Here is a 6,080-nt window from a genome sequence, read left to right as displayed (position 1 = left end):
ACACTTCTCGAATTTACTAAAAAAGGTTAGACTCTATTTCCCAACCGATAACACTGCGACTATTTAATATCTATAATATAGTTTTTTTCAGAGTCTTTTATTAGTCCTGCCTTAAATGTTCCCATTTGCCTCGATAATTTATGCCAAACAAACGTACGATATTTTCCAAAGTCATAAAGTTTGATTTAAAAAATAAATTATCAAATGTTGAAAACATATTGATACAAGTATGATAAATGATAAATGTATTTCACTCGTTGTTTTGTCATTGATGTCAAATCTGCTACATGCTAGTAAGACAATTGCTTAAATGATTTAAGTACTATCATTTATTTGATTAATGAAGAATATTTTATCAAAAGAGTTAACAATAGCACTTAGATGAAAAGTTGAGTTATGATATGAAAAATAGTACAAGGATCAATTAAGACAGTGATGTTATAGTGCATTGATAATCTACATAAGGTTGCAAAGGTTGGTCACATTGACTAAGTTCAGAAGAACAAGTTAAGCGAAGTTTGACTACCAAGTTTGACCAAGTGGATAGTAGGTACCGAGCAAAGTTAGTGCAAGCCAAACAGAAAATGAGTTGGAGTTGAGCAAAGTCAATTTTAGTGTAAGCCGAGTGAAATTTGGTTGATGCTGAGCACCAGTAAAATTTAGTTTGTACCGAGTGTTTTGACAGTGGATGCCAAGCAATGTAGTATATGTTGAGCATTAGAAGCTAATTAATACTGAGTGTCAACATTATGAGAAAGATCAAGAATTCGATGAATTTGAGCTGACAAGTTAATTTTTTTGGATTGTGTGAAGTATGAGGAAGATAAGATTGATGAGCTAGTGGCACATAATTCAAGATGAACCGTTTTGAGGTGAATTCAAAGAGGATTGAAGGAGAAGTTTCTAGAAGGGAATGAAATGAAATGAGGGGTAGATTCATTGAATCCTATCTAATCCAATCTAACCCTAAAATGGATGATAGAGGTTGGAATGACAAAATATCTTAATTCTCTATTTATAGAGATCGTTGGTCAGAAGCAAGAGTTGATGTGCAAGAACCTAAGGAAGGCAAGGAGTCTAGGGTATTTGCTTCATTCAACAACCTAAGAGAAGAGATTGCATTGAAAAACAAAGCAAGAAGGCTTAAGGGTGTGCATGCTTGAAGGCTGAACAAACTATCGGAGCTGAAGAGTGTGAAAGCCAAGCAGAATGGAGGACTGAAACAAAAATTTGTAATCTGCAAATGAAGTTGTAAATTGTTATCAAATCAAGCCTTATTGTTACTCTCTAATCATTGTATCGATCTAGAGTAAATCCTTTGCATTAAGGTTGATTTAATAGTCATTCGTAAATCCTTTAATTGGGTGACATTCTGAGTGAATGATCTAAAGTCCTCTAACAAGACTCACTCCTAATAGGTTGATTGAAATCTTTTAACCGAGTCACATTTAACAGTGTGTATTGTAACATTTAATAGGGTTGGCCTTTCATAGGGCATCACTTCAAAAGAGTGAGAATGGGTAGCATATTACTGGTGGTTTTTTCCAAATTGGGTTTCCATGTTAAATCATTGTGTCAAATGTGTTATTGAATCTGTTATGTTTCATGTTTATATTTTTGCAAATTGATTTGACAGTAACCTACAAGTTTAAGTGATTGCATAATCTATTGGATGCATGCATGATAAAAATATTTTATGGATATGGGTTGTGAAAAGTTTTAATTGTACATCTAGACCTTGGATAACTGATTCACTGCCCCACCCCGTCTCCTCAGTTATTCTAAAGAGTTCCAACAATTGGTATCAGAGCCATCTACTTAAGAGGACTAGAGGGTACTAAAAACACAAAGATCAAGATGTCGAAAAGAGAAGTACCCAAGCTTAATAGAGATAACTTTCTTGCATGGCAAAGTTTGATGAAGCTACACCTAGGAGGACTTGAAAATCATGCACAATCTACCATTTTTGTTGAGCATACTAATTCTACTGGAGCCCTAACTACTGAAGATCTAAAAAAGAAGAAAGAACACAATCAAACAGTGTTGGAGATTGCCTCTACCCTAAGCTATGCTGAGTTTGATGATATCAAGGGTTGTGATAGTGCAAAAAAAATGTGGGATGCTCTACACACTATCTATGGAGGTGACAAAAATGTTCTTGGAGCCAAACCTGAAAGTCTTAGAGGAAGTTTGATGATATGAGAATGCAAGAAAATGAGAATATTGCTCAATATTGTTCTAAAATAAAAGATGGTAATGCAATAAGAGGAGCTACTAGTAAAATAGATGATAATACTATACTAAACAAAGTTTTGAGAGTTCATTGTTGCCCATCTATACTATTAGAGTTTTTGCAATACAAGAATTAAGATGTATATGATGCAGGAGCATCTTGACCCATTAGCATGATGAGGAGTTTTTATAAAATTGTATTGTAATGTGTTAAAAACATATGTCGAGAAAGGGTCAAAATTTGCATAATTGTATTGTAATTTGTTAAAAACATCAAAGAGCATTAAGTGTTTGCGGGCAACTAGGTTAGTTTTATAACTACCTTACCATCTCTTGAAATAAAGAGAAAAATGTAATTGAATGGATAGAGAGGGAGAGTAGAGAGATTACGAGGGAGAATGCACAGAGAGAACACAAAAATAATAGAGAAGAGAATCGGCTCTGTGGCCTTCAGCCAGAGAGCCATGCATGTGTCATGCATTTGTAATTAAGGTCTTTTGAAGTTAAATAAGATTGTGTTTAAGTTCTCAGGTTTCTCTCCCTCATTATTGTTTTCGGTTATATTATTAATGGTTACGATTCTCTCTTTTGCTAATTGTTTTTTACAATCCATTATAATACATCGAATCAGACTGTGCTCTATCATCTAAGGAATATTAAATGTGCTAGTGTTATCGGGTTTCTTGTTATTGTAAATGAAAACCTTCAACACTTTGGTTCAATTATGTATTGATTGCCATAATAGTCTCAAATTTGGGAGATGGTCGTATTTAATACTATGGAGAAGCAAAGGTGGTGGCTTTGTAAATCATATCAATGAGAGAAGTATGCCACTGCAAGTAACAAATAGAGAATCCAATAATGCAAAGAGGAGGAAATTAGTTATGTAAAAGAATGAGTCAATATTTATGAATGAGGATGAATTAGATCTTGATGATAACAGACATTAAAGTAGACAAATTTACATTTCATTTGTTTAAAAACTATGATAGAATTCAGTCTCAGTGTGGGGGCTCTATCTTCTGAACTAACTGTTGGATCTTTCTAAGATTCAAGTATGTTGGTGATAAGCTACTTGCGCCCATCTTCACCAGAGTGATCCAAGTGTTTTGATCTTGTTCAAAAGTATACCCCTTTAAGTACGGGTCTATCCAAAAGACAAGGAGGAGGAATATTCTTGGCTATTTGTTTAAGAGTTTTGTTTAATGGATTTAGTGGATGGGAAAGTATATCAAAAGGGTATAGATGATAAAATGTGAGCCTCTAGTGAATGCCAATAGAGCATGATAGGAAGAATGTGAGTTTTGAAGGCCCATCACAAATTCCTCCGCATTAAAGTGGTATCAGAGCCAGTGAAAAGTCAAGTGATTGGGTGGGTAGGATTGATAACTGGTTGCACAAGTGATCCACTGAAGCTACAGTAGAACAAAGATGTTTGTGTGAAGATCTCATGAGTAGAGGTCTTGGTATTATCTCCACCAAGATAGGGCTAGGTAGAAGGTGCAAGAGAGAAACCACTAAGTGAAGGGTGGTCAGCATCTTCCAAGATCTTGGGTGGGTAAGATGGCAATACGGTGATGGAGTGATGCAACATGAAGCAAGGTGGATAGTGGCGAAGTCAGTTGTAACATCAGAGTGAGTAGCCGAAGCATGCACCAATCAACATTTCCATGGGACATGGAAAATTTTTAAGCTTGGGAGTATGATGCGGGAGCATCTTGACCCATTAGCATGATGAGGAATTTTCATAAAATTGTATTGTAATGTGTTAAAAACATATGTCAAGAAAGGGTTAAAATCCCCAAAATTGTATTGTAATGTTAAAAACATCAAAGAGCATTAAGTGTTTGCAGGCAACTAGGTTAGTTTTATAACTACCTTCGCATCTCTTGAAATAAAGAGAAAAATGTAACTGAGTGGATAGAGAGGGAGAGTAGAGAGATTATGAGGGAGAACACACAGAGAGAGCACAAAAAGAATATAGAAGAGAATCAACTCTCTAGCATGTGTTATGCATTTGTAATTATGGTCTTTTGAAGTTAAATAAGATTGTGTTTAAGTTCTCAAGTTTCTCTCCTTTATTATTGTTTTTAGTTATACTATTAATGGTTATGATTCTCTCTTTTGCTAATTGATTTTTACAGTCCATTATAATGCATCGAATTGGATTTTACTCTATCATCTAAAGAATATTAAATGTGCTAGTGTTATCAAGTTTCTTTGTTATTGTAAATGAAAACCTTCGAAACTCTAGTTCAATTATGTATTGATTGCCATAACAATCCCAAATTTGGGAGATGGTTGTATTTAATACTATGGAGAAGCAAAGGTGGTGGCTTTGTAAATCATCTCGATGAGAGAAGTATGTTGCTACAAGTAACAAATGGAGAATCCAATAATGCAAAGAGGAGGAAATCAATTAGTCAATATTTATGAGTTGTTATTTGTGAATGAGGATGAATTAGATCTTGATGATAATGGACATTAAAGTAGATAGATTTACGTTTCACTTATTTTAAAACTGTGATAGAATTTAGTCTCAGTGCGGGGGCTCTTTCTTCCAAACTAACCATTGAATCTTTATAAGATTCAATTATGTTGGTGATAGGCTAATTGCACCATTCTTCATTGAAGTGATCGAGGTGTTCTAATCTCGTTCAAAAGTTATACCCCTCTGAGTATGGGTCTATCCAAGAGACAACAAGGAGGTATATTCTTGGCTATTTGTTTAAGAGTTTTGTTTAATGGATTTAGTGGATGGGAAAGTATATCAAAAGGGTATAGATGATAAAATGTGAGCCTCTAGTGAAATGCCAATAGAACATGATAGGAAGAATATGAGTTTTGAAGGACCATCGAAAATTCCTCTACATTAGTATACCGGGGAATGATTTAAATCTTGAAGGTTTGGTTGGTAGGCTCACTCCTTTTGAGCTGTCTAATTTTGATAATTACAAACCTAAAAATATTGAATCAACTTTCAAAGCTAAGTTGTCATTGAATAAACTCAATGAGAAGAAGAAAAAGTTAAAATATGTGTATTACATCCCAAATTTTGACCTAATTTTAAATTTATTTCTAGCTGTTAGATTAAATGGATTTTCTTTCATAATCATGTGAAGAAGGTAGTTAAATATATTTGTTGTATTCATTATGTTAGTTGTTTAATAAAAATAGTCGTTATCCATTATTTGTCATGTGATGTTTAGCAGTTGCTTGATTTTGGAATTATGATTAATAATTAAATTATTTATCTATATTAAATGTAATTATAAAATTATTATGGAACTTGTTATTATAGTGGAAATATTGTAGGAAAAGGTGAAGGGGGGAAGCATTGCTAAACGAGATGAATAGAATGTGATACTAGCTTAGTCCAATTATCAGGTTGATAGGTATGACCTTAAATTGCCTTGGTAAGGACTTAACAACTTAAACTTCAAGATATAATTGATGGACCCGCATGAGCTACTAAATAAACATTTTTAAAATATAAATTAATTTAATTAAAAATAATACGTACCTCAAAAGGTTTTTGATTGATCTTTCCACCACATCATTATATATACCCATGTACATACACATAGATATAAGAATAAAGTGACACCATAATATTTTTTTTTTATAATAATATGATGCCACCTCATAAGTATATCTACATGCAAGTAGATAGATATAATCTATAATTATTCTTGATTTATAACCTTCAACCTTTTTTCCATTTTAATTCATTTTTCTTACTAGAAACCGATTGAACACTTGGCATATTTATTTGGCATCCAAGAGCCAAGTCTCTTCTTTTATGTTATGGCTTCTTGAAAGCCAAAGAGACATATAATCTCTTTATA

The sequence above is a fragment of the Cupressus sempervirens genome, chromosome 10 (genome assembly GCF_028749045.1).
Source record: "Cupressus sempervirens isolate cs-2001-9-10 chromosome 10, ASM2874904v1, whole genome shotgun sequence".
Lineage (NCBI taxonomy): Eukaryota > Viridiplantae > Streptophyta > Pinopsida > Cupressales > Cupressaceae > Cupressus > Cupressus sempervirens.
This window is presented reverse-complemented; position numbering follows the sequence as displayed.